The sequence below is a fragment of the Oryx dammah genome, unplaced genomic scaffold, assembly GCF_014754425.2.
Source record: "Oryx dammah isolate SB20612 unplaced genomic scaffold, SCBI_Odam_1.1 HiC_scaffold_23, whole genome shotgun sequence".
NCBI classification, from domain to species: Eukaryota; Metazoa; Chordata; class Mammalia; order Artiodactyla; family Bovidae; genus Oryx; species Oryx dammah.
In genome coordinates this window covers 18,969,666-18,983,649 of record NW_024070207.1, presented here as the reverse complement: position 1 = coordinate 18,983,649, position 13,984 = coordinate 18,969,666, and positions in this window count along the sequence as shown.

Below are 13,984 nucleotides of genomic sequence, written 5' to 3'. Positions count from 1 at the left end.
CTGTTCTTTATCATGCCCATCCTTACATGAAATTTTTCTTTGCTATCTCCAATTTTCTTGAAGAGATTTCTAGTCTTTAGCATTTTATTGTTTTAATCTAAACCCTTGAATCTATTTCTTTGCATTGTTCATTTAAGAAGGCCTTCTTATCTCTCCTTGCTATTCTCTGTGATTCTGCATTCAGCTGGATATATCTTTTCCCCTTCCCCCTTGCTGTTAGCTTCTCTTCTTTTATATTTTTTTAAATTTTATTTCTTCTTCTTATTATTATTATTTTTACTTTACAATACTGTATTGGTTTTGCCATACATTGACATGACTCCACCACAGGTGTATATGAGTTCCCAACCCTGAACCCCTCTCCCACCTCCCTCCCCATATCATCTCTCTGGGTCATCCCAGTGCACCAGCCCCAAGCATCCTGTATCCTGTATCGAACCTAGACTAGCGATTCGTTTCTTACATGATAGTATACATGTTTCAATGCCATTCTCCCAAATCATCCCTCCCTCTCCCTCCCTCAGCTATTTGTAAAGCCTCTTCAGACAACCACTTTGCCTTCTTGCATTTCTTTTTCTTGGGGATGGCTTTGGCCACTGCCTCTTATACAATATTACAAACCTCTATCTATAGTTCTTCAGGCACTCTGTCTACCAGATCTAATCCCCTGTACCTATTCATAACCTCCACTGCATAATCATAAGGAATTTGATTTAGCTCATACCTGAATGTCATAGTGGTTCTCCCTTCTTTCTTCAACTTAAGTCTGAATTTTGCAATAAGGAGCTCATGATCTGAGCCACAGTCAGCTCCAAATCTTGTTTTTGCTGACTGTATACAGTTTCTCCATCTTCAGCTTCAAAGAACATAATCAATCTGATTTGCTATTGACCATCTGATGATGTCCACATGTAGAGTCGTCTCTTGGGTTGTTGGAGAAGAGCATTTGCTATGACCAGAATGTTCTTTTGACAAAACTCTATTAGCTTTTTCCCTGTTTCATTTTTTCCTACAAGGCCAAACCTGCTTATTCCAGGTATTTCTTGAATTCCTACTTTTGCATTCCAATCCCCCATGATGAAAAGGACATCTTTTGGTGTTAGTTCTAGGAGGTGTTGGAGGTCTTCATAGAACTGGTCAACTTCTTTGGTATCAGTGATTGAGGCATAGACTTGGATTATTGTGATGTTGAATGGTTTGCCTTGGAAACGAACCAAGATCATTTTGTCATTTTTGAGGTTGCACACAAGTATTGCATTTTGAACTCTTTTTGTTGACTATGAGAGCTATTCCATTTTTTCTAAGGGATTCATGTCCACAGTAGTATGTATAGTGGTTATCTGAATTAAATCCACCCATTCCTGTCCATTTTAGCTCATTGATTCCTAAGATGTTGATGTTCAATCTTGCCATCTCCTGCTTGATCACATCCAATTTTTCTTGATTCATGAACCTAATATCCCAGGTTCCTATGCTATGTTCTTCTCTACAGCATCAATCCTTACTTTCACCATGAGATACATCCACAGCTGAGAATTGTTTCTGCTTTAGCCAAGCTTCATTCTTTCTGGAGCTATTTATTAGTAATTACCCTCTGCTCTTCCCGAGTAGCATATTGGTCACCTTCTGATTTGGAGGCCTCAGATCCTGGTGTCGTATCATTTTGCTTTTTATACTCTTCATGGTGTTCTCAAGGCAAGAATACTGGAATGGGTTGCCATTTCCTCCTGTAGTGTACCATGTTTTGTCAGAACTCTCTACTATGACCTGTCTGTCTTGGGTGGCTCTGCATAGTATAGTTCATAGTTTCACTGAGTTACACAAGGCCCTTCACAATGACAAGTGTGTGATCCATGGAGGAGATCGTTTATATTAGTCCTTTGCAAATATGTGGTCTACGCATATTGCTGCAGTGTCTATAGTTTTCCTTTTCATACTCTTAACAGGGTCTTTTCCAAAACAAAAGTTTTAAATTTTGATCAATTTATCAATATTTTCCAATTTATCAATATTTTCTTCTATGGATTGTGCTTTTAGTGTCAATTTTAAGAAGTCTGTCTATCCCCAGATACAAAATTTTTTCTTTTATTTTTTTCTAAAAGTTTTAAAGTTTACATTTTACATTTAAGCCCATGATCTCTTTTGAGTTAAATGTTTAATAAGATGTTAGACTTAGGTTAAGGGTTTTTTGTTTGTTTGTTGTGTCGTGTTGTATTGTTATCTATGAATGTTCAAGTGTTCCAGTATCATTTGTTGAAAAGGATACCTTTTCTCCATTTAATTGGTTTTGGATCTCTGTCAAACATCAGTTGAGCATATTTATGTGGGTCTATCTCTTGGTTCTCTATTCTGTCCCATTGATCTATGCATCCATCCCTCAACCAATACTACCTAACTTTAACTATGATAGCTATACAATGTCTTAAAATTGGGTAGACTACTACAGCTGATTCTTGATGTATGACAGAAAACCACAAAATTCTGTCAATTAAATATACTTTAGTAAAAAAAATAAAGTGGCAAAAGATTGGGTAGACTGATTTTTCTCACTTTATTTTCTTTTCAAAATTGTTTTAGTTAATCTAGTTATTTTCCTTTCCCATATATATGTTTAAATAATCATGTCTATATCTGTAAAAAAAAATCTTACTGGAATTTTGAAAAGAATCAAGTTCAACTTGGATATTAATTTGGAAAGAACTGACAGCTTTATAAATTGTCTTTCAATCCATGAAAAAGGTATGTCTCTCTATTTATTTAGATCTTCTATTTCTTTCACTGTTTTTTTGGGGGGAGGGGGTGTTCAACATATGGGGAAGATCGCCTGGAGAAGGAAATGGCAATCCACTCCAGTACTATTGCCTGGAAAATCCCATGGACAGAGGAGCCTGATAGGTTACAGTCTATGGGGTCGCAAAGAGTCAGACACGACTGAATGACTTCACTTTCACTTTCAACATATAAGTGCTATATCTGTTTTGTTAAATTTCCATCTAAGTACTTCACTTTTTTGAGCAATTGTAAAAGTTAGATTTTTAATTTGGTTTCCTTGTGTTTGTTGCTAGTATATAGGAATACAAATTAATTTATCTTGTGTCCTGAGACTTTGCTGACCACATTTATTAATTCTAGGTTTTTGGATTCCCTGAAATTTTCTCTTTTTTTAATTTAAATTTATTTATTTTAATTGGAGGCTAATTACTTTATAATATTGTATTGGTTTTGCCATACATCAATATGAATCTGCCATGGGTGTACACGTGTTCCCCATCCTGAACCCCCCTCCCACCTCCCTCCCCGTACCACCCCTCTGGGTCATCCCAGTGCACCAGTCCCAAGTATCCTGTATCCTGCATCGAACCTGGACTGGCAATTCATTTCTTATATATTATACATGTTTCAATGCCATTCTCCCAAATCATCCCACCCTCTTCCTCTCCCACAGAGTCCAAAAGACTGTTCTATACATCTGTGTCAACATAGACAAATGTCATCTTCAACTAGGGAAAGTTTTATTTATTTATTTCTTGTCTATATGATTTTTATTTCCTTGAAATATAACTTATTATACTGGCTATAATTTCCAGAACAGTGTTAAATAAGCATGGTGAGAGTGACCATTCTAGATTTGTTTCTAATCTTAGAATACAAGCATTCAGTCTTTCACCATTAAGTATAATGTTAGCTGTAGGATTTTTGTAGATGCTCTTCACAAAGCTGAGAAAGTGCCTGTTTGTTTCTATTTTTCTGAAAGCCTTTGTCATGAATAGGTGTGAATTTTATCAAAAGCTTTTCCTTTGTCTTTTGAGATGATCATGTTGTTTTTTATTCTTTATTCTATTAATATAGTTCATTATATTGATTGTTTTCATATATTGAACAAACTTACATTCTTGGGATGATATTCATTTGGTCATGATGTATAGTCTTTTTTATATGTTGCTGGATTTAGTTGCTAGTATTTTGTTGAGGATTTTTGCATCTATATTCATTGGGATATTGGTCTCTGATTTTCTTTACTTGTAATGTCTTTGTCAAGTTTGGTATCAAGGAAATACTAACCTCATAGTATGAATGGTATGTGTTCTCTCCTCTGCTTTCTGGAAAGGATGATGTAGAATTGGTCTTATTTCTTTAAATATTTAATAAAATTCTCCAGTAAAAGCATCTAGAGGATTTTGTTTTCTATTCTCTTCTTTCATGAATGAACTATCTTTAAAGGTTGTAGGACAATTTATTTTATCTTGGTTGGGATTTCTAGCTTGTGGTTTTCAAGGAATGAATCTATTTTCTAACTTGTCAAATTTATGAGTAAGCACATGATAGCACTCTCTTATTGTTCATAGCACTCTCTTATTATCTTTTGAATGATGTTGTGTATATGGTGGGGTAGAAGGGAGTCCTCTAGTATGAGCTCCTTCTGGAAAGCCAAATGATTCATTCCAAAAGGTACTGTACCCAGGTAGACCAATTGAAAACATCACTTGACAATAAGCATCTGGAATTAGTTCAACATAAAATGCATAATCTTCCATCAGAATAATGCAAGACCACATGTTTCTTTGATGACCAGGCAAAAACTGTTACAGCTTGGCTGGGAAGTTCTGATTCATCCACTGTATTCACCAGACATTGCATCTTTGGATTTCCATTTATTTCAGTCTTACAAAATTCTCTTGATGGAAAAAAGTTTCAATTCACTGAAAGACTGTAAAAGGCACCTAGAACAGTTTTTTGCTCAAAAAGATTTAAAAAAAGTTTTGAGAAGATGGAATTATGAAGTTGCCTGAAAAATAGCAGATGCTAGTGGAACAAAATGGTGAAATGTTGTTCAGTAAAGTTATTGGTGATAATGAATTATATGTGTTTTATTTTTACTTAAACACCAAAGTAATTTATTTTTGGCAAATCTTATATACAAACAGCTCATACAGTGCAATATGAAAAAATCCAATCAAAAAGTGGGCAGAAGATCTAAATAGACTTTTCTCAAAAGAAGACATACAAATAGTCAATAGGCACATGGAAAGATGCTCAACATCACTAATTATTAGAGAATGCAAGTCAAAACTACAATGAGGTATACCTCACACCAGTCAGAGTCAGAATGGTCACATCAAAAGACCAATAAACAATAAATGTTGGAGAGGGTGTGGAAAAAGGAATATTTACATTCTCACCTCTTATATTGTTGGTGGGGATATAAATTGATACAGTCACTATGGAAATTCCATAAAAAACTAAAACTAGAACTACCATGTGACCTAATAATCCTACTACTGGGCATATACACAGAGAAAATTATAATTCAAAAAGACATGTGCACACCAATGCTCACAGCAGCACTATTTACAATAACCAGGACACAGAAGCAACCTAAATGTAGATCAACAGAGGAATGGATAAAGAATGATGTGGTGTATATATATATATATATATATATAGATAGATATAGATATAATGGAATATTACTCAGCCATAAAAGGAACAATATTGGGTCATTTATAGAAGTGTGATTGGACCTCGAGACTGTCATATACAGTGAAATACCATATATTAACACATGTATGTGATATCTAGAAAAATAGTATCAGTTCAATTCAGTCATGTCTGACTCTTTGTGACCCCATGAATCACAGCACGCCAGGCCTCCCTGTCTATCACCAACTCCCGGAGTTCACTCAGATTCATGTTCATCGAGTCAGTGATGCCATCCAGCCATCTCATCCTCTGTCGTCCCCTTCTCCTCCTGCCCCCAATCCCTCCCAGCATCAAAGTCTTTTCCAATGAGTCAACTCTTCGCATGAGGTGGCCAAAGTACTGGAGTTTCAGCTTTAGCATCTTTCCTTCCAAAGAAATCCCAGGGCTGATCTCCTTCAGAATGCACTGGTTGGATCTCCTTGCAGTCTAAGGGACTCTCAAGAGTCTTCTCCAACACCACAGTTCAAAAGCATCAATTCTTCGGTGCTCAGCCTTCTTCACAGTCCAACTCTCACATCCATACACGACTACTGGAAAAACTATAGCCTTGACTAGATGGACCTTAGTCAGAAAAGTAATGTCTCTGCTTTTGAATATGCTATCTAGGTTGATCATAACTTTTCTTCCAAGGAGTAAGCGTCTTTTAATTTCATGGCTGCAGTCACCATCTGCAGTGATTTTGAAGCCCAAAAAAATAAAGTCTGACACTGTATAGATGAACCTATTTGCAAAGCAGAAATAGAAACACAGACATAGAGAACAAACGTATGGATCCCAAGATGGGAAGCAGGGATGGGATGAACTGGAAGATTGAGACTGACATATGTACACTACTATGTATAAAACAAATAACTAATGAGAACCTACTGTATAGCACAGGGAGATAAAAAAGAGGGTGTAATCTGTTTGTAGGACACATATTAGTTAACATTAAAAATGCATTCCAATTTAAAAAAGAACTTACTTTTGAAAATGAATAGGTTAAATTAACTTTAAAATTAGAGTTTATCTTTAAAATATCAGGAACTGTTTAATTTCTATTATTTGTTTTCAAGGTTTTTCAAGACAGTGGGTGAAGGAAACTACTACTACAGAAAGCAGTGCTACAGAGATATTCTCAAAGACGCAGAAAGACGTATGTCCAAGGTTGTTATGTATACACTGCCATAAAATTCAACAAAAACAAGGAATAATCTAATTGTCCATCAGTAAAGGATTGATTAAATAGTTCATGGCACATTTATGGTTGATATTTAGCCAGCATGCACAACTGCAGGTATAATGCTTGGTAAAATATATCCAGAACACCTTGTTAAAAGTGTCTACCTTGACTCCCATACCAGAGTACACCTCTCCAGCACTCTGGCCATCTTGGTCCATTTCCCCAGGCACCTTGAAGCTCCAAACAATCTAACAACTAAAAGGTTAACACTTGCATAGCAGGGAACTTTAGTGCCATGCTTTAACACTATGACTGATGCCTATTCTGACTGGTTTTGTCTCATGTGGTGCTGGAGAAAACTTGAGAGTCCCTTGAACAGCAAGGAGATCAAACCAGTCAATCCTAAAGGAAATCAACCCTGAATATTTATTGGAAGGACTGATGCTGAAGCTCAGATACTTTGGCCACCTGATGCGAAAAGCTGATTCATTGGGAAAGACTCTGATGCTGGGAAAGATTTAAAGCAGGAGGAGAAGGGGGTGACAGATGATGAGATGGTTGGATGGCATCACCAACTCAATGGACGTGAGTTTGAGCAAACTCTGCAAGGTAGTGAAGGACAGGGAAGCCTGGTGTGCTGCAGTCCATGGGAGTACAAAGAGTCCGATACAACTTAATGAACATCATGTTCTATCAGATATTCAATATTTTTTCTGTTACTCTTTGGTCCATCCATGTCACAGAATAACATACAGCTATTAAAAGTGAATAAGGGGAATTCCAGGTAAGCATGACAGATTCAATGAATACATTTATCTTCACTCATTTTTGAAACTTCACTAAAATGACAGCAAATAATTTTTAAAGTCATAAAACCCAAAAGGACAAAAGGAACACAAGAGGAGATGACAGCAGAAGAGACATGTCAACACAAGTTTTGTAAGCTGGAAAGCAGATCGACAGGTGGTAACTGACTTAGCAGAGTAGATAATATTGAAACCTAAGCCCAAAACTGGGGAGAAGCCAAAAAGCAAAACAAAACAGGGCAATCCATGCTCAGAAAGTTTTAAGAATTTGGAGGTACCAAGGACCTCTAGAGGCAGAGATGTGGGTAGGGCTGAAAAAAGAAAGATAGTTTGGCACTTGGTATAAGGAGTACAGAGCCCCTCCTCCTAAGTTCACTCATGCATTTCATGAAGTAATTTCCTTTGACAATGCATGCAGAAGACTGGAGGTATTTTTCTTGCTAGAAGCGTTTATATGGCTAAAAATTTGAATGAGTTGTCATGCTAAAAGCAAGGATCTAAAGTCTACATATTAAATAGTACAACCTTCAGTCTCCATCCACTCCTTTTGTATATCCCATAACAGCAACAGCCAGGCTTATAACACCTAATAAGAAATTGGAATATTCCTCTCTGTAGAAACTAAATTGTCCAATATAAAACACCTAAAACTACTGACATTTTGGAGAACCCTAGTGAAAAAGCTTAATTGTAGCCTTCTCAACATAAAGAGAAATGTACCACGTAACAATGGCCATTCATATACAAAGAACTTCCAATCAGCTTCTTAGTCTCTTGCTATTGTATGTAAATAAGCCATCAAGAACAAGACTTTAAGAGAGATAGAAACAATGCATCAAAAAATGTGACCTTGTAGGAAAACAAAGCAGGGAACAGGGAATGGAAGAAAAATTTTTAAATACTTATCTTTCAGAGAGGTGAGAATACACAGCATTCATTAAAAATTCACTATTTAAAAAAGAACATTCAGAGAACAATGAAAATGTTTTAGAAATTAAAAATAAGGAAAATATATGTGTTGAAATATAAATTGGAAGAAATCTCCTGGAAGCTAAGGATTCTTTAAGAAAATAGGGAGATGAAATGATTTGGGGATCAATGTAGGTTGTCCAACATATGGATAATAACATTTACAGAAAGAACAGACAAATGAAAAATGAAATTACCTAAGAAATCACAAGGAGATCAGTCCTGAGTGTTGATTGGAAGGATTGATGTTGAAGCTGAAACTCCAATACTTTGGCCACCTGATGTGAAGAGCTGACTCATTTGAAAAGACCCTGATACTGGGAAAGATTGAAGGCGGGAGGAGAAGGGGACAACAGAGGATGAGATGGTTGGATGGCATCACCAACTCAACAGACATGAGTTTGAGTAAACTCCAGGAGTTGGTGATGGACAGGGAGGCCTGGTGTGCTGCAGTCCATGGGGTCGCAAAGAGTCAGACACGACTGAGTGACTCAACTGAACTGAACTAAAGAAATCATAGAAGCTTTTTGAAAACTGAATCATCTAAGTTTCATGACTGAAAGGGCCCATCAAGTACCTAACATAATGAATAAAAATAGATCACACAAGGGTGCATCATAGTGAAATTTCAGAACACCATGGAATGAAAGTAGTAATGTTGACTCAAGAGAAGTACTGGAATCTGTAAGGCAATAAATCAACACTATCAATAGTTGGTGAGAAAATTATTTGCAACCTGGAACTGAATACCTTGCCACACTTAATGGTAGAATTAAGGAATTTTCAGACATGAAAGTTCTTAATGAGGAATTTCTCTCTCAAATAATCTTGCCAAGAAAGTTTTTGGAGGTTGTGCTCAATTAAAATAAAGGAGTAAACCAAAAAAAGGAGAATGTGTAGAAAATAGTACTGAGAAGGATTTTCAGGGCTTTCCCCCAAGAATCTGTAGAACCTGTACAATGCTCCCCCACCCCACCCCCTGCCAGTGGTTTAACAGGTAAAAACTATTTTTGTAAACTTTTTATTTTATACTGGGACAGGGAAGCCTGGCGTGCTGCAGTCCATGGGGTCGTGAAGAGTCAGACATGACTTGGTGACTGAACAACAACAACAAATAGCTGGTTAACAATGTTGTGATAGTTTCCGGTGGACAGCAAAGGGACTTAGCCATAGAGTGACTACCGCTCACTCATTCTTCCACAAGCCCCGCTCCCATCCATGCTACCACGTAACATTGAGCAGAGTTCCCTGTGTTATACAGTAGGTCCTTATTGGTTATCCATTTTAAATATTAGGCCTCCCTGAGAGCTCAGTTGGTAAAGAATCTGCCTGCAATGCAGGGGACCCCAGTTTGATTCTTGGGAGAAGATCCATTGGAGAAGGGATAGGCTAACTACTCCAATATTCTTGGGCTTCCCTTGTGGCTCAGCTAGTAAAGAATCTGCCTGCAATTCAGGAGACCTGGGTTCAATCACCGGGTTGGGAAGATCCCCTGGAGAAGGGAAAGGCTCCCCACTCCAGTAGTCTGGCCTGGAGAATTCCGTGGACTCTATAGTCCACGGGGTCCTAAAGGGTTGGACATGACTTAGAGACTTTCTCTTCACTTCATTTTAAATATAGCAATGTGTACATGTCCATCCCAAACTCCCTAACTGTCCTTCCCCCTATCCTTCCCCGCTGGCAACCATAAGTTCATTCCCTAAATCTGTGAGTCAACAGGTAAAAACTATTTTAAAGAGAGCATTTGGTGAGAAAATTTGAATAAGATTGCCTCAGTTAAAGGGTAAAGCATCAACAGTAAGTTTTTCAAGGAAAGCTTCTCCCAAAATGGCAAGAAGATACCTAAGGAAGTTGTAAAAGGAGGAAGATGCTACAGAATTACATTTTTGCCACCCGCATAGAGATTATCCTATCCAATGCAGTCTTGAAAGTTACGTTGGCAGTTGGATGGCAGAGTGGCAACCAAGCATTCTAACCTAATCTAGAACTCACAGGTAAAGGTTGGCTTTCAGGAAAATGGGGAATCAACTAAATTTGGCATAAGCATTCTGCTATTTCTCTTTTCTGCCTGTACACAGATGCCTTATGCCACCATGCTTCCCTTGTCTAGCTAAAACCATTACTTTAAGCAGACTTGCCTCCCACTTAAACCAACATCACATCTTGTTGACCTGCCAATCCTTTACCAATATCAAATCTTGGTCTTGCTGGTCCCTTTCAGCTAATTATCAAAATCTAAATAAATCTGTGCTAAGTTGTTAATGACAGATAATAGATTCACAGGCTATGCAGCCAGAGGTATTTACATTTCAATAGACTACTTTTAGAGTCCAAAGACCTTCTAATTTCAAATAATCTATCAACAGGAGTATTTTTTAAAGGTAGGAGTCCTCAAATCTCACAACATACACAACTACCTGATTAACCTATCTGTAAAACTAGCTGGAAATCTGTGTCTGAGATGATGTCAATGTATTTTCTGGGTCCTAGTTTCTGACATAGTCATGATGAGCCATAAATTGCCCTCTAAAATAATAAATAGATCAAAAAAGTAGAATTGTTTTTCAGATTATTGCATGGTTGTTCTGGCTTGGGGTAAAGGGAGCTTTGAAATAATTATAAACATGATCCAAGAGATGTTAGAGGCTAATGAATTTGCCACTAATACACAATCCAAATTTCAAATCTGATGTGTTTAAGATTAAAGCACTGAAAGATGATCAAGTCCACTTAAAATTGCCTATGTCGAGATGCTATATTGTAGGCTGAGACAATAAAATGTCTGAAAAGAAATATAATGTTATCATAATAGAAGATAACAAGAAATTATATTCAATCAACACATTTATATCAGTAACCCAAATCACATTAAAACATTGTACACCAAGGTAACTGGCCTCAGCATCATGCCCAGAATAACACTTGAGTCACATCAGGTCATTCTGAGCAAACATACTGGACAATTCCATAACTTTGAAATCTAAGGAAAGTGATAGGGGACTGAGGGATTTCAGTAAATGCAGCAAGTACATATCTCATGTTTAGAGCTATCAAATTCACATTGTGAACTTTAGCACAAATCTCACTGCAACTCAGGGGGCATGTTCTAATTCTGGTAATAGCATTTACCAAAGAATCCTAAGGACTTTGGCTAAATCGTATCTAAGTCAAAGTATAAAATCTAACTTAGGGCATAAGTAAGAACATGAATATCAAAACAGTTGGATCTATAAGGTACGGATATTATTTAAATATTTTGCAACATATAATGAGGCCAAGAACTCACTTTGGTATGCTGGGTACAGTGGCAAGAGCCCAAAAGCCCATGCCACATTCTCTAGGGGCAGGAGGCAACGATGCCATAACATTCCAGAAATGTCCTTTCACATGGTAAAAATATTTCTGACAGTCACTCTGCCCAAACCTTCCTGTTCATAACACTATCAGCTGGTATGCTACTCAGAGTGACAGGAAAGGAGAAGGAAAGATGATGGTGAAAATGGTAGCAGTTAAATCAATGCATGGTGAACAAGCAAGATGCACCTGCGCTGCTCAGTCCTGCAGATGGCTTCCTGATTCAAACGATGAAAATATTTCACTTACCTCAGGGAGAGCAGGGGGCCCCGGGTTGCTCAGTAGTAAAGAGTCCTCCTAAAACTCAGGAGACACAGGAGAGGCGCATTTGATCCCTGAGTGGGGAAGATCCCCTGGAGGAGGAAATGGCAACCCACTCCAGTATCCTTGCCCAGAAAATCCGCATGGACAGAAGAGCCTGGCAGGCTATAGTTGTTGAGGTCACAAAGAGTCGGACATGACAGGGCAACTGAGCATGCGTGCACACAGGATAATCAGTGGTCCTAATAGTCAATGATTGCAATTCAAAAGAAAGACATGAAATCCAGTTGTATTAGAGTATCAACAAAATGGTAAATCCTAAAGGGGTACTTCATCCAGTGATTTCTTTTTCTTTTGACCATGGTAGTCTTCAAAATGAAATTACACAGAAGTTCAACATGTTAAACAAATCAAAAAGACCTCTTTTGATTTGGGGGGTGGTTTAGAACTCCCCTCTGGTTCCCAATACGTGAACCATGAACTCCCTGATGTTCAAGCTGGTTTTTGAAAAGGCAGAGGAACCAGAGATCAAATTGCCAATATCCACTGGATCATGGCAAAAGCAAGAGAGTTCCAGAAAAACATCTATTTCTGCTTTCTTGACTATGCCAAAGCCTTTGACTGTGTGGATCACAATAAACTGTGGAAAATTCTGAAAGAGATGGAAATACCAGCCCATCTGACCTGCCTCTTGAGAAATCTATATGCAGGTCAGGAAGCAACAGTTAGAACTGGACATGGAACAACAGACTGGTTCCAAATAGGAAAAGGAGTACGTCAAGGCTGTATATTGTCACCCTGCTCATTTAACTTCTATGCAGAGTACATCATGAGAAATGCTGGATTGGAAGAAACACAAGCTGGAATCAAGATTGCCGGGGAAATATCAATAACCTCAGATATGCAGATGATACCACCCTTATGGCAGAAAGTGGAGAGAAACTAAAAAGCCTCTTGATGAAAGTGAAAGTGGAGAGTGAAAAAGTTGGCTTAAAGCTCAATATTCAGAAAACGAAGATCATGGCATCTGGTCCCATCACTTCATGGGAAATAGATGCGGAAACAGTGGAAACAGTGTCAGACTTTATTTTTTTGGACTCCAAAATCACTGCAGATGGTGACTGCAGCCATGAAATTAAAAGACGCTTACTCCTTGGAAGAAAAGTTATGATCAACCTAGATAGTATATTCAAAAGCAAAGACATTACTTTTCCGACTAAGGTCCGTCTAGTCAAGGCTATGGTTTTTCCTGTGGTCATGTATGGATGTTAGAGTTGGACTGTGAAGAAGGCTGAGCGCTGAACAACTGATGCTTTTGAACTGTGGTGTTGGAGAAGACTCTTGAGAGTCCCTTGGACTGCAAGGAGATCCAACTAGTCCATTCTGAAGGAGATCAACCCTGGGATTTCTTTGGAAGGAATGATGCTAAAGCTGAAACTCCAGTACTTTGGCCACCTCATGTGAAGAGTTGACTCATTGGAAAAGACTCTGATGCTGGGAGGGGTTGAGGGCAGGAGGAGAAGGGAACAACCAAGGATGAGATGGCTGGATGGCATCACTGACTCGATGGACATGAGTCTGAGTGAACTCCGGGAGATGGTGATGGACAGAGAGGCCTGGCGTGCTGCAATTCATGGGGTCGCAAAGAGCTGGACACGACTGAGCGACTGAACTGAACTGAACTGGTTCCCAATAACCACTGCAGTCATCACTGTGACATCCTTAAGGGATTCCAGTACTCTTCACCCTACCCTTGGATAATGACATCTCCAAGCCCCAAATTATACTGCCTAAGATCTCCTATAGTGAGTTAGCATTAATCCAGATTTTCCCCAAATATCCTGACTTCCACGCCTATGCAAAATTCCCAGCAATACATCAGCTGCCTCGCGTGGGCCTGTCAGTTTCCTTGAATGAGCACTTGGCATTGCTATTTCTATTCACTGAGGAG